The 16327-nt window shown below is 35.9% G+C and overlaps 2 protein-coding genes across 3 annotated transcripts in view; one reads left to right on the forward strand and one right to left on the reverse strand.

The window, feature by feature from the left end:
- LOC136420134 (pyroglutamyl-peptidase 1) overlaps positions 1-16327 on the reverse strand; it is a 63613-nt gene that overhangs the window by 23717 nt on the left and 23569 nt on the right. The gene's annotated exons all lie outside the window — the stretch shown is intronic.
- Positions 2910-16327, forward strand: part of sbb (scribbler) — a 49311-nt gene continuing 35893 nt past the window's right edge. Inside the window, exons 1-2 of the mRNA XM_066406893.1 lie at positions 2910-3199; positions 12995-13015. The gene's annotated coding sequence lies outside the window, so the exon portion shown is untranslated. The remainder of the gene's footprint in view (positions 3200-12994; positions 13016-16327) is intronic.

Below are 16327 nucleotides of genomic sequence, written 5' to 3' on the forward strand. Positions count from 1 at the left end.
AAAACAATGTTTTTAATTTCACCAGTGATGTCCCCATTGATATGACCCTGAACATTTTAATCGAAAAATATGATACACCAAAACCAAAAAAAAACAAAAATAATTTTATAAATGCTCTATATTTCTGTGAAAAAAAGTCTCTTGAATATTTTTGATAACGTTAACCGTTTTCATGAGAAAAAATATTGTTTTCCAACTAATATTAAAACTACAAGATTAAATTAGCTACATTATGTTACTTATAAAAGAAAAATTAAATAAGGTGTTGAAAATACCTCCACCTGCAAGAAAGCAGTCCTCGGCGCTTTTTCCTGAATGTTGTTGAGAATCCTTTAAAAACCGCCTGGTGTATTTTTTATTGGGTTAAACGAAGGAATTTTGCGATTTCTCAGTGGCAGATTGTTGAGCTCTTTTTGTCTCATGAAACGGTTAACGTCATGAAAAATTTTAAAAATTGAAAATACTTTTCTTTTCACAGAAATATGTAACATTCAAAAAATTATTTTTATTAAAAAAAAGCAGTGCCGTGTCATATTTTTCGTTTAAAATGTGCAGAATCACATTAATGGGGACGCCACTGGTAAAATTAAAAATATTGTTTTCGCCTGAAAAGATATGTCTCTACGCCTATTTTATGCTCTCCAATATTCATAAAAATATTTAATACCTGAACGGACTTAAATTAAAAAGAAAAAATTAGAAAGACTTTTTTTATATCACTCTATACTTCAGGCAGGAAGCGAAAACTGACCCAAGTTCTTTGATTTTTTTTTCTTAAAATGATCCACAGATTCACCCCGTGAATTTTTGACATATTATGAAATAGCCCGCACAATGGTGGAAGTGCCATATAAAACTTTAACGTAACAAAAAGAGCAATTTTTAGTTATCAAATTAGATCTTGTCGCTGGATACTTAAAGCTTCGTATAAATTTCAACACTTTGTCGAACATTAAAAAATACAACCGACCACCTGACATACGAAAACTAGAATGAACGGGCCCACAAACCCGTTTGCAAATACGTTCGCAAATCATCTCTGTTCGGCAAACAGTTCGCGGTGTTCCCATCACTTGTCGGTTTTTCCCTAACATCAAACGAAGCGCGCTAACCCAATTGAAGAACGTATATCACAAATAATTTTCGTTTATCGTTCGATTCGTCGAAATTAAGAAGTATATTCAGGCGTTTGTGATTTTATTTGCTGATTAATTCGTTGTATTGCTCGTTGTTCGGCGAAATGTTCAGGCCTATTGAAAAGTCTGGCAATGACCTGATTTCAGTAGCAGGTTAGTGACTTTAAGGTAATTCGATTAAATTTCAGTGGAATCAAAATAACGTAGAAATTTACGTAAGGAATTTACAACTTAGCATTTCTACTTCGCAGTTGATAGAGAAAATTTTCAATTAAAATTCAAGCAAATTTCAGGAGAATAGCATACACGGTGCACCTCTTAACTAACAGAGAAATTAAAGGGGTAGGTGTGCTCAAAAAATTCTTAGACAGGAATTCCATATGCGAAAGCTTTAACACGTTCTTATTTTAGCTAGGGGATAGCGAAATCTTTCTACAAAAATTCGACAAGGTTTCAGCAGAATCCAACGAAAGATATTGGATGGTATCCAATGAAGGACGTGTGCAGATGTACGTAGTAGTTAACTGAGATATTAAGGGTCAATTTGTCGACATGCTGTTAACTTTAACTGCAAGCTAATTCCCAAAGAACCGTTGAAATATTGCCAATGTATTGGTCAAATTACTAAGTTGTGATAACTAGCTAGTTAACAATACATTAGTAATTTGGCTCTTAGAAAAGTCCGATTTCAACAAGTGGATGACGATATTTCGTGGTTAAAATTGGACAAAATTCTAGGTCAATCAAATGAACGTTGTCAGCAATTCACTGTCATTTCAAATATGAAATTAATGGAGAGAAACGGATAAATTCTTACTTAATGCCCTCAATGCAAATAGTGGATAGAGATAACTTTCGGCTAAAATTGTTAGCGGAATTAAGTGAAGGAAATCGCAAATCATTATTTGCGCGCTTTGACTGTAAATAACAAAATGGAGGACAGTGTGGAATTTTTTGGGGACAAGATGTACGTTTCTAACCTCTTAGAAAATCGCGATGAACCCAAAAGTAAAGAAAAGTCACAGTACCTTCAATACGAGCTAAATTCTTAACGTTACCACAAAATTTTGACAATATTCCTGACCAATTATTGTCAAAAATAACTCCAAATTAAGCGGATAAAGACAGCTAACCAAAGGCAAAAAATTTTATTGAAGTACAGGCCATCTTCGTTTTGCGGCTGATTTATTATGTTAAAACTAACCAGAAACAAGCAGGACAATAAATCTTCCGCTAGTCCTGATTTTCAATTTAAATAAAAAAGTACTGAAATATTCCCATTTACATGGAAAAAAGAAAAACTTTCTAGCCGTCTCACTGAGCCGTTCAATTCGAATTCAGTCAGCCAGCCATAGCCGTGGTTCGGTTGTTGTCGCTCTCCTTCGGCGAGTTACCGAGCGGTAGCCATCGATGCCAAGTCAAAGCAAAAAAATGGAAACCTGATACTTAACAGTAAAAAAAATTAAGTAATTTAAGAAAATCCTTCGGGCAAGAACTTCTATGTGCAAATATATCAGTGTCAGTTTAAAACCAGAAAGCTGACAGAAATCAATCAAAAAGCAATAATAATAGGAATGATAATCAGCGGCGTGTTTACCTTTTAATTGGTATTTAGAATCAAGAAACCGCTTTTTAGTACCCCAGCAACTACTATAATTACGAAGCAAACACTTGGAATTAACAATTGTAATGAACTAAACGGTTTTTCTCAAGGGGCACAAAATTGCCTAAAGGAAAACTCTGTGGAAATCCGGCAACAATGCAGCACAGAGTTCGTTCATCGTTGTTTGGAGCCTTGTGGCTGAGCCGCTCTCGTGAATAGAATGTCCGAGCAAAGAAGAGTGTCGTGCCAATAACAGGAATTGTATTTATTTTGTTTTTCCAGTGTTTTTTGCGTGTCGTGGCATTAAAACGGGCCCTTTCTCGGCCCAGGATGTGTGCATTGTGATACTAGTGTAAGTGTTTTAGTGAAATTTTTGGTGTAAGCCCTGATCCCTCTTGGATTTGCCAATATCGCATCCACGAGGAAGGATTAGTCACGATCACCAACATTGCCATAGCCGGTAAGTTCACATATAACGCTGTACATATAATGATAACAAAACTCAGTATTTTTGTGTAAATAGACGCATTTCCTGAGCTTTTAATGGGCAAATATATCCTTTTAATGCTGTCCTTGTTTCTCGTGCATACCGTCTATATCGCTTCATCTCTTTTCCTCGGTACGCGGCTCGCGGCTTGAAGTGATCGGGCAACATTCCGTCACACTCTAATGACCTGCCGGGTCGTATATCTTTCTCTGTCGCGGGCGGAAAAATGCTTACGTGATAATCTGAGGAAGCCATCTTGTGAATGTAGCTTTGACAGATTGCATTTGGGTCCTGTTTTTGTTGCGTGCTCGAATGCCGATATTCCCTTTCGTACTTTACAACGTTATGCTAATATTTATTTTGTTGAAAATGTTTATTATGCATGCAGGAGGCATTAATTATTTATTTTATGCCACAATGGGTTTCATTCATTAATACAGTGCAGTAGAAACAATAAAAAATCCTTGCGTTGCAAAGAGCAAAAAAAAATGCAATATTTGCTCTGCAAAGACTTTATTCGCAGCTCTTTAGAGGAAAAGCGATCATTCGTTCCTATATTGATTATAGTGCCTCAGAAGAAAAATAGACAGTGAATAACTTGTAGATTTCAAAGGATTTTTTAGTAATGTCAAGTCCTTTTGAAAATCATTGCAATGCGTACTCGACGTCACCAGCACCTTTTTGTCCTGTAGTTCGATAATACGAACTACCTTCAAAACTACGTACTACCGATTTTGCTATTAAACAAATTGAAAAATCATACCCAAATTTTAAATATGTAGATGTATTACGTATTTTTGACTTTTGGGGCACTCGAGGAGACACTCTTGGATAACTGATACCTCAAGATGATGCTTTAACCTTTACTGAGCAACTGAAAAGATATTATCAAGGAACAGATTGCTGAGGTATTTTGGTGTACACGTTTAAGGTATCTTTTTATATGAGTTTGAGATATTTTTGAGGAATTACTGAAATACATATAACGAGATATTTTCAAGTTACGTATTTCTACAAGATATTTCTGTGTACATAAATTTATCATTGGTCTACCGATCAGGTATTATCAGATATCTATGCCAAGTTGAACTGACCAGTTTAATCTCAGATTCAAGCACCTAATTCAGTAAAAACTCCTCCACACATTTTCATACCACTTGCAGTACCTACCTACAATGCACACATACATATTTACAAAGCATTATGCCAGCCCAGATGCCAGTTTAAGACCCAAACATGTCTTATATGCATAAGCAAACAATCCTGGTATTAAGTGCCTACATGCAAAAGTGGCAGCTGGAGGCGATTAATGGTAGACTTGCAGTGCCCCAGGTAGTAAGAGACAAAAATCCAAAACACCAAACTTTTACATTTGTCCCTGTCGACCCGTTGTAAATCATGCCGTCGGCCAGACATCGGAAAAGTAGCCATAAACAAAATATCTTTCAGAATTGCCAAGGCAGAGACATGGGTAAATGAATGCCTCTCCGTTGGAGAGGGAATTAGTGACTAATTGGGGACAGAAGCATTGTTTGATATAGAGAATGTAGGAGTTGTAGTGGCCTTCGTCATTAACGGATTGGACCCTAGTTGACATAGAGATAACTTATTTGTAATTACAAGGAATTTATAAGAATCACTGAAGAGTTGAAAAGAGCTCTTCTATTCCTTCAAGCAGATCCCAAACTTGTTCTATTTGAATTGAAACGGATTTTACTTGAGGAAGCATGAGTACTTAATTTTACTACTTTTATGAAATGTTTTATGCTCGATTTTATGTAAGAGTTATTAAGATTGAAAGGGTTTCTTCGGCCATATTTCTAATATTATAACACTATTATGGTCAGATAGGTTAGTTTAAAAATTTTCCCAGTAGGGTGTTTTATACTCTATTTTACATAAAGGTTGTTTCTCCTATTCTGACTTATTTCTAATATACTCCCATCATTGGGGAGCATGTTATAGCTCCGTTTATAGCTTTGTTGCCTCTATTTTTCAGAGAAAAAGTCTTCACGTCGCTGTTGAGATAAGGATAAAAGGAAGAGCCATCGTTTTTGCGGTTCTCTGCATGTGAAGGGAGTTGAAATTTTTAGCCGGGGATTACGTGCCGGACCCTGTTTCTTGGATTACAGGCTTTCTCCCTTGTCGAATTTGATATTATAGTAGAAGGGAGGGGAAATGTAATTGCAATGTGAATGGGAAAAAATGAAGGAAAATTTACATATAAATACATAAATAGAAATTATGCATATGAAATAGTGGATAAAGTTTCAGAAAAGGACTTGAACAAAAATAGCTGAAATTAAAATTCAAGCGAGAATGACAGGTAGAAAAGCGAGGAGGGTGTTGGATCCTTCATCAATTATCTTTGCTCTTGTAGTATCTCCACTATACTTTATTGCTATAAGCAGCCATCTTCTGATGCCGTATAAGTCACAGGTATCAGTGACACTCTCGCTGACTTTCTGTCTTTCAATTTTCACTTCTAAATAGTGTTTAAAGGACAACATTTATTAATTTCTTCTCAATTCGAATCTTGTATCCTTCGGGCTGATTCGAATATCGAATCTGATTTGGTTGATAAATTTTCTGACGGTCCTATACGGGTTATTTGCAATATGCACTCCAGCCTAGCTCAACATTAGCATGTATTGTTATTGGACAGTGTTGCCATTTAATTTAAGCAGTCGTGTTGTAAGGTTTTAATTAATTGCCGAATCCAATTAACCCCTAGCTGTAATTAAAGTTTACAACTGCTTTGGCACGCTTCTCCGCATGCTTTCTCTTTATTAAGTTCCCAACATTTTCCTTACGTATTCATCCTACGCCCTAAGAAGTGCAGCTGCTGGATCTTCAATAGGTCTCTTCCAAAAGAAAGGTAAATCGATTCTGAACCTAGAACCGTCAGAACTAGTTCAAAATTTGCGTAGTTCGTACGCTGGTCGTGACTATTTGTACATATTTCCGACTGCTTCTGTCAATCTAGATTCGCTTTTCTTTGCTCTTGGAAGACAGTTTAGGTTTTTTTTCAAGAATTGGCATGATAAACATTGCCTTAACTCCTAACTGACTCATAAATGTTCAATTGGGTTCATATCTGGGCTTCAGGTTGACTAAGGCAGGTATGATATGCCAACTTAATGTACATATTAACGATACTAGCAGTATGGGGACATACTAGTTGACTGGTGCTATCTTCTACTTGAGCTACTAGTACAGCTGTTACTCTGGTAATCTTATCAGAAGTAATTTGTCATGCTATTCTGAGCGAGTTAACAATTCAAAAGACTATCTTCGAACTTAAAAGATCATCAAAATGCGACCATTAGTTCAAAAGATAATTGAGCCCAAAGTAGGCCAAAATTACAGGTGCGTCACGTTTTTTGTATGGGAAGTCTAATCATTTACCTGTTTAATTAGTTATGTGCTTACCAGCATTTGCCTAATTACCTATAATTTTGCGATATTTTCATAATAATATTACAGTAATTTAGCCTCGAATTTAACCGTAGTCAAACAACAGACCCTCTTCACCCAGCTCTTCACCGATGTCGATTATTGGCCGCATTCACCAAATGTAGTTGTCTGTTGGACAACTCTTTGACATCTGCAACAAAAATTAGGTTAATTCTCATTTAGGTGGGTTTGAACGATGAAGATTTTTCAGCAATGTCCCAATTCTTGACTTCTGAACGCGGCCACCGTGATTCTGACCTAAGCTGTATTTTCTTTATCATTTTTCTGTTATCTGCAATTTAAGTAGGAATAAAATAACGGAGTTAGAGATTTTTGGAAGTGTTCAGTTTCGAGAAATCGCTGAAAACTGTGTGCAAACTGACGTTTTCATTCGATTTCTTGGACAAAATTAGCTAAAAGTAAGTTGTTACAACACGGATTTAAATTTGAATGTGACAATGTTAGCAATTTTCTGGAACTAGGTGACGGCTGTGTCAAAATTTAAATTTTTATTTAATTTCTTCGAAGACGACGTTTACAATAGCAATATTGCAATGCCCAGAAACAGTACATATGTGTATATTTTGGATTTTGTTGTTATTGCCATCTAATCGTTACCAGTTTTTGCTTTAATTTAGTTCACTCACGAAAGTTTAAAACCCGAATTTCGACAATATTCCGGAATAGCTACCGAGCAGCATGCGGAGATAACAATCTCGTCGAGTCTGATTAGATTTTCGCCTCTCTGCTAATACATCCGCATATACGAAGTGGAATTCATGTAATGTTGGTGGTATAATTAGGGGGAAATTAGATGTGTGGAAGCGGAAAAAGACCACTACTGGCGGCAGTAACAGGTTTAACGATTTCAATTACCGCAGCTATCTTTATTGAAATTTGCTGAAAGCTACGAGTTTGAGGTTTTATGTTTTAGGCAACCCACAATGCATTGTTCTCAAGTGACAATACGCGTCGTTCATACACACACAGCCTGCGTTATTAATAATGAAACCCCCCAAAAAGGAAACAAAAGGGCAAAAACAGCTTTTTCCCGAACGAGCCCAGAATCTTACACCACTTAATCCGGCAGCGTGAAATAAACCTTTTATTTCCTTTTTGGTAACAAGCTGACAAAAGACCTCTAGAACGGTCTTGTTTCTCTTTCTCTTTCTCTCTCTCTCTCTCTCTCTCTCTCTCTCGGCCTCCCGCTTTTGCTTGCCTCCATCGCTCTCACTCCGTCTCTTTTCCGGCCGGGGCGTTCGTCTGCATTCTTGTCTTGCTGTACGAGCCGTCCTTGTCCCGCACGAGGACGTCCCGTTCGGGCGTCTCTTTTCCTGTCCGTCTGCACGCCGTAAAACGTCCACGTATTACGCGTCCAGAAAACATCGGCCCCCGCGGATCGGCGCGCCAAGTTCTTTGTGTGCGAAAAATCGATGTAAAGTGGCACCAAACCGAATATTTTATCGGGGGGATTTAAGCACTTAATCGCCTTGCCAATTTAATTTAATGAGATTTATTGGGATGTGCAGGGAGAGGAGACAAACGTCTTTTCGTCACTTCGACTTGCCTTGAAATAAAAAATTATAAACATTTTTTTTTCAAAAGGAGAAAAATTATTTGATGGAATGAAAATCATCGTGATGTCTTGGAGAATTTTTACTTATCCCCTTTTACCGAGTAAGCGATTTTAAAGGGGTGAAATAAGTTTTTAAAATGGAAGTTGAAACATCTGCTGCATGTAGGAAATGTAGATATTGCAGCAAAATGACAAAAATTTAGATTTGTGATTCGTTGATTGATAGTGTCGATCAGTCAGTTCTAAACACTGTTGAGTAACAATTAATCTTTTTCTTGCTCTTTTCTAGAGGCGCTTCGATTTATCAGGTAGTAAATATCGTTCTTTTGTTGTTTTTAGGGGCCTTTAAAACTGCTAATTCCATGATTGACTCTATAATATAGAAGTTCGACATGTTCGCCAACTAGCAAAATATTTTTCTAATTTCGATATTTCAATAATGTGACAAAATTATTCAGATGCCGTCTGCAGTATGTAGATAATGTAAATATTGCTCAAAAGTATTAAAATTTCGCCAAATCGTTATTATTGTATATAAATAACTGACGACATTTTCTAGTAATGTCGACCAGTCCACTCAGAGTACGACACTTCATTGTGTTGCATATTTGGGGATTTAGGGGACATAAGTTTTAAAAAATCCCTTTACTTTACCTTCGGCCTGATGATGCATCGATATCTAAAATCTTACACTTTGAACTTAATCTAATTGCAATTATGATAAAGCTAAATTTGTTTCGCGACAAAAAAAAAAACAGAAAGGCTTGAGAAACCCATTAGGCACGATCCGCTAATAAAATCCCTTACGCAATGGAACAAAAGCACCCAACATTTCCAGTGGGAAAGTTCGAGATAAAAAAGCACATATCAAATTAAATCCATTGTCGGTGTTTATCCCAGCGTAAAAAGCGTTTTAGATTGCTATTGGAACGTAATAAATGTACGAGTGATTGTTTAGATAAACGGGATTAACTGGAAAGATAAGAAAATCGTTATTTATCTTCAGCGTGACCAAATGAAAGGTTAGATGAAAGGCTTAATGTATAAGCATAATGTGGGGTAATTAAAAAGTTGTTTCCGTTCAGGTCGACGAAAGGCGTGTGAGCACTTATCTGATTTATTGCCAGAGATTAAAATTGGTTTAAAGGCATGTTGGAGATTCCAGTAATATCTGTAGTATTGCGAGACTTTCACATGCTTTCCTTCATATATAAGGGAGGAAATGGGGATAATTGTTCCTTCAAACACTTAATAAACTTGTAGAGAATTTATTTTTTTTGTTTAATTTGGGAATAACGCCTTACATACCAGTAGGGGTGAAATTGCACACCTTTCTCAGTGAAAACTAATTGAGAATAACATTGATTTCCTAAAGTTGAGCAAATTTGACGAAGATTTTTAAATGCGTTTCTGATCCAGAATCATCCATTTTACAGGAAATTTATAAAAAAATCTCGAAGAACAATCCATGCAAAAACGTCTGTCTGTTTTCATCCTCAAAACAAAAATTGAAAAATATGACCAGTTAGCACAATCCAGATTCATTTTTAACAGCCGACTGTTTCGGTGTGTTTTCGTAGGAGGCAGCGCCAATGGCGTTCTCCGTTGGTTATGCGGATAGAGGTTAATTGGTATAGGTATTATTCAACGGTCAAAAAATCGGTCATTTTTGTTGCAAATTTTTGCTAATATTGCAACACTCCAGCTGCGCGTGTCACTTATTGTTTTGGGTAGATGAAATCCGATCCATCTTGACATGTATCTAAAAAGTCGCAGGACAAAAACGAGGCCAAAGCTGACGTCAAGGGCTTCTTCAAATTCACTCAAACGAACAATGCTCATAAGCATTTTTGAAGACAATGTAATTGTCATTTGTCGCATTACGATAATAGCGAAGCATCCACTCCACTCCGACCAAACATTCCTCGTTGGAGCTTTTGCAAACACTGCTAATTAAATCTGTAATTGGTATTTGATTGCCTGCCTTATAAAAGCATTAAATTAATTTAATAAGGATGACAGTTTAATTATGCTGAAACCGTTGTGTGCGCATACGTCCATCTTATTCAATGGAAGATATTAATTCCGTTCTAAAAGTACGGTTGATAAATGTCGGTATTTGGACGACCGATGACGACGATTATTTGTGTTGCTTGTTTATTGTATGAGTTATGTTTGTCTATACAATTCCAGTTTGATTTGCGTAAGTTTGACCCGACAGTTGGTCGTGACCATTCTTAAACCATGTCAAACCTTCACGTTTAGCACATTATTCATTCCGCACCATATGGTGCGCTCGTTACACTGAATTATTGCCGCTATTGTAAATTGACATTAATTAAGGATAATTGATTAAATTTGGATTTTTTTTTGTAGTGAAAAATCATTCCTCCGGGATTTTGGATATTCTCAAACGATTGTTGACAAGCAGCAAACAACAAATGTTCGAAAACACGGATCAAATACGAGTTTCTGTTTGCTAAAAGCCAACATTAGAGATGGGTGATTAAATAAACGCCAGAATATTATTTGAATAAATTATTTTTATCTTGCATCTTCGAGATAACAAAGCAGTTAACGAACGAAAACCAATTTAACCGTCTAGGAGAGATTATTTACATGGGATTGTCTACAGCAAATAACGGATATGAAAAATGAGACAAGTCTAAAGTTAAGTTTTGAATTTGTACGGTTTACGTAGAAATAGGTACAATGAATACGAGGCACAAAAATGCAATTTAATCATAAAATTACGAAATGGAAATTTGCAAACTAATTTTCTTTGTAGTGATTTTTCTGATAGCAGTTAACTACAGGCGCTGATTGTTGCGTATTGTAATAAAATTTAACATAATGATAATAATAAGCTATAAAATGAAGGAGATAAATTAAAAGATCAAGAAAAAAAATGAAAAGATCGAGCAAAAAACAAAAAAAAATTATTGTATTCAAGTTCCATAGATTTATTTAGTAAAGAACAAATTCAGCGATAATCAAAGCTGCATTGTCTACTATATATATATATATATATAGGATTATACTTTGACAGATATCCTACGTTAGTACTCCGATATTAATGGTTAAAATTAACTAACTGTATTTTGCAGAGAAATATTTAAAAGTCCTTTAATCTGAAAACTTCTTTTGAGTCACTTGGCTCCACTAAAAGAATGAAAGAGATACGTCGCAATCCTCAATTCCAAATTGAACGGAAGTCATATAGGATGAAGTAAAATTGATTTTCCGAATATCACCACTGATAATTGTGATAATATACATTTTTCTTTTTTTTTATTTGTCCATCAAAAAAATACTTCAAATGCAAATTTGTCGCGCCATTTAGTTTTTGAGCTATAACTGAGTTAGTTATTGTTGAGTACATCAGTAATACCGATTTTGTTTTATCTAAAACTCTTTTCGGACTTTTTTATTGAGAGTTTTGAAAATATGTAGGAATCTAATCAAAATATGTTGTACCTCGAGTCAGTAGGAGTTCAAAAGGATTTTTCTAATTCTGCCGTTTCGAAAACTTAACGGTAACTTGAATTCAAAATATCGGCATTCAGACTGTGCGGTTATGTAAACTTGAAATAACCTCAAGTAACCGTACTTAATCGACCTGAATACAGAATATTATTTTTCGAATTAAAACCGTGAAAATGCAATTCGGCTGAATTGTTGCTTTTGCTTTTATTTCTTAAGGAATTTTCAAGGTGTTTGACCCTTCTACACATCCCACAATCTTCCAAAAATATTGTAATTTATTCCTGAAGCATTTCCTTTCCAAACTCGCAATAATTCGCATCGTGCACTGCGTCAAACCATGGCAGTGAGAAAGTGTTTCTCACAAACATGGGTTCATAAAGTCAATTTTTTTAAAGCGAGATAAATGGGTTCGCAACGAGCTAATAAGAGGTCATTAGTGCACGAGCCTGAGAAAATGATGAACTTGTTATCGAAATTGCTCTCGAACGATCGTAACTTCGTGATGTTTGCGACATGAAAACAAATTGGTTTATTATCCTATGCGAGATTCAGCGGGAGCTAAATCCGGCCCGCATGACGGCCACGTACGCATAAAGCCCTGCTTTCATCACTCCACCACGTTGTATTATGACACGGTTACATCAGTATGTCGTGTATCTGTTAATGAGTCGAAAAAATTGGTGCCATTAAAATATTTTAACATATGTTTAACGTGCATTAGCATAGCAAACAGGCGAAGTATTATTATCGCAATTATGGTTAACGCGTAGGAAACATTAAACAATTATTTATTTTGAAAGCCACGGCGTGTTCTCGGTTTCTATTATCTTTTAATACATCTCTTTAGCATCTAATTAAGCCGTGGGTAATGACTAATGAGCGGTACCACAAATGCGAAAATATTACGCTGATCCCAATTAGGAGTCCATACGAATCAATTTACTCGGTAATGGAAAGCGAAAAAGCCACTTTAATTGGATACAATTTAATTACCTGTGTTTAGCTGATTTGTCGTGGGATTTACTACTTGATTGCGGCAATTTGTCTATTCCCATAAAGCCATTTGTTTATTAATAATTTCACATAGAAACTTACATTATAAGTGCACGTGGCTACAGCATCATTATTGAATAGCCCACCTTTTGGTTTCATTGCGTTGTAAACTTGTGTTTTAATTGTATTTAATTTTTAAGTTTAAAGGAAATGTTTACTTGGTTTCCAGTCCTATAATTTTTTATTCTTTGTTTCAGGTGAAGTCCAGTTGACAGAGAGTAAGTAGTAATGCGTCCTCTCAGAGCCACTCGTGTGTAAATTAGGAATTACGCAACGTTTGTCGCCGGTGGGAAATTCGAAAAAGTCCCGTTTCGAAGCGGCCTTTAAAATAGTTATTTTACAAAAGAAATGTCTGAAACGCGGATGGTAACAGTTTTATTACTCCATTAGCGTTAACAAAGTGAAATTATGCCTCGACAATTATGTTTCTTGTTGGTCACTGTTGAGCAACGACCTACAAGACTAACATACATCACATTTAGGTAGATTTCTATGAAAAGAACTGAAAAGATGATACCTATGTATATTCAGATTAGGAGGATGCGTTTTAGTTTGAATTATAAACATGTGAAAAACTTATGTAGGAAGAGGAAAATGGTTTTTCTGTGTTTGTAACGGAAGTTGTCTGGCATGGCCTTCTTACCTAGCACACATAGGTTCATGTAATTAAAAAAATCTCTTTTGAGAATTTTTTTTGGTAATTTTGCCAGCAAAGTGGTTTGTTTTTATGCAGCTTAATATCCAAAATCATCAGGTACAAAATAAGTTTATTTGTGCGAATTCATGTGTAAATAAGTTTAAGAATATTATCACTTTTAAATGTCTTCACCCTTAAAACCCTCTCCTTAGGTGTCCTCTTTCTCATACAAAATTCCACAAACGCTGTAAAAACCTAACCCAAGCACAGCACAAACATAATTTCTTTTTCTCGAAACTGGGAAAGGGCTTTTGTCAGGGGCTCTATTATGTCACCCTGTTGCTCGAAATCCGCCTCGAAGCGAGGTGAGAGTCCCTTTTGACAAAGCGTCACGGGAAAGGGAGACATTTAGGTTTTTCTGTTTGAGGGCGAGCGGAATTATGTGCGTATGCGATGAAATGCGAATAAAACTGTCATAAAGTAGTCAAGTGTGTAAGTTGTTGAGATAACGTTCTTTCGCAGCTTGAAAGTTTCGCTCGAGGGGGAGGAATGATCAAGGGATTTGCATTGATGATGTTCTAAGGGGGAATAAATGTCCACCACAGATATGGAAATAATTTGTGAATTAATCATACTCTCCTATTCATAACACCTTTGCTAATATTTACCCATTATGTAACGGTAATACTTCTTTAATAAGCCAACCCCCTCCCCAAGGGAAAAAGTTACGAAAAACCTTAATACCCCATTTTTGCTGTGCACTATTCACCCTCATTCCCTAGAAGGTAATCGCTTTTCCTTATAAGCTCCCTTTGTGTCGGGGCTTTTGAGCGGAGCTCAGTTCAGGGCCCCCGTACGGTTATTTAATTCGTGGGGGCCCCCACGCTATCAACCGAGGGTTATGATGAGATGGATGCCACAAATAAAACATCATCTCTGGCGGTTTGGCACGATTTAAGTCAAATTTATCGTTGTTTCCGATCAAAATGATGTAAAATTGTAACTGGCGCAAATAAAGAACTATTGGAAAGTTTCTGATTTGTGGAGAAGTACAGGAAAGGAACTCCTTAATCTTACATAGAGGAAAGGAAGCTTTTCTTTGCGATTTCTATATGGAATTTGAACATGATTTATATATGAAATTTCGACCTGATATTTGTAGAAAAGTTGGGTAAGAAAGGAGCATGAAATAATATATGAGACGAAATTTCGACGTGTATTTTTGTGGGTGACCTGAGGTGTAGAAAAGGCAAGGAAAGTCATAAGCTTGAATCGAAGTCTGAGCTCGTCGGAATTCGTTCGAACTAATGTTAGAGGACAGAATTTTCGTTTCATTTGTAAATGAAAAAGTAAATAAAAGTTATAGAGAAATTAGGTGCGATAAACCCGTATGTCTGAAAGGTGAAATCAATCATACTTTCAGTACAAATTTTAACCTTATTTGTCGTAAAATCTGTATATTATTTGTAGAAAAATTGAGGAAATAAACACACTAAATTTAGCATAGAGAAAAAACGTTTTTCTCCATGATTTTGAGTTAGATATAAAACTTCAACCTGATTTGTACAGAAAACTCCGCCCTTATTTTTAGAGAAAATTCGTACCTGACTTGTAGAAAAGTAAAGGAAATGAAAATTCAATGAGTTTGTAGAAAAATAACGGAGACGGGAATAAACGAAGTGGAACTAAAACTTGAAATAACCGAGCGAGAACTATCGTAAACTGCGGTGTTTTTTTATCCTGATTTGTAGAGAAATTAAATAAAGATATACAGTTGATTTAACGTAATCAGCATAATAGGCTTTCTTTGTAGTATAAAGATTTTCACCGGGAATCTTAATAACTATTTCTCGTTATTAAACTTCCTTTTCACCTTGATTATATCGAACTGCCACGTAGGCATCTCAATTTGCAATTTAATCTAGTAAGCAATTGTTCGAATTGAAGTAATAATTTAAATACGAGTTGCCCATGATTTAAAACGATTTAAACTGATTTACCTACATGTTCCTGATTTATTGGCCAATTTCCATTCTTTTCTGGTTATTGAAATTCTTTCTCCTTTAAATTAGTACTCTAAATTGGTTAGTTTGAACAATTAATAATCTACTACTAACCTTTTACAAATTAACTCTCATTGTGCTCAAAGCAGATTTATCGTTACGTCGGATTTATTGCTATTAATTAGCAGCGTGTTCATTCCGTCGAGTAATCATTATCTGAATTATTGTTGCACCTGAATTACAATGTAATCATTGTTCCACTCGCGGAACATTATTCTAATTCCCCATGGCATTACCGCAATGAAGTGGATGTGCCTTAGCCTCAATTGTTATGCACCATGATGGTGTAAAATAAGCGACCTCGTTGTGATTATTATAGCGATCATGTAGCGTTTCGATGATAATCGCACACGTCAGAAATCTTACGAGAAAATAAAAATATCATAATTATTCCGCAGTTTAATAAGTGCAAAATTTCTAGGAGAATCAGCTTGTGTCCGCTCTGGAAATCGTGTCCTACGCGTGGCATGGCCCAGTCGAGAGCGCGCTCTGATTTAAAGCGAATAGATGCGAGTAAACTGGACATAGCGGAACTAATTAATTTTCATCTCTTGTTTCTTAACAAAACATAATTAATCAGCCGGAACGATGCGGGGTGAAATGAATGGCGTGGGGACCATATGGTCGGTTTTAGCAGCCTGTGTCGCTCGTAATAGATTAAGTATTAGATTTGATGGGGATTTCCACCCTTCATAACATCAACCCTCGACTTTAAAGGGTGAATCCTAATGGGACAAATCGCACTTATTTTTGACTGCACACGCCAAAAACATGTAATAAGCAAACGAATTATTACCATCGAGTTTCAGCGGCCACTATTTCTATGTTAA

This window comes from Euwallacea similis, chromosome 3 (assembly GCF_039881205.1).
Source record: "Euwallacea similis isolate ESF13 chromosome 3, ESF131.1, whole genome shotgun sequence".
NCBI lineage: Eukaryota > Metazoa > Arthropoda > Insecta > Coleoptera > Curculionidae > Euwallacea > Euwallacea similis.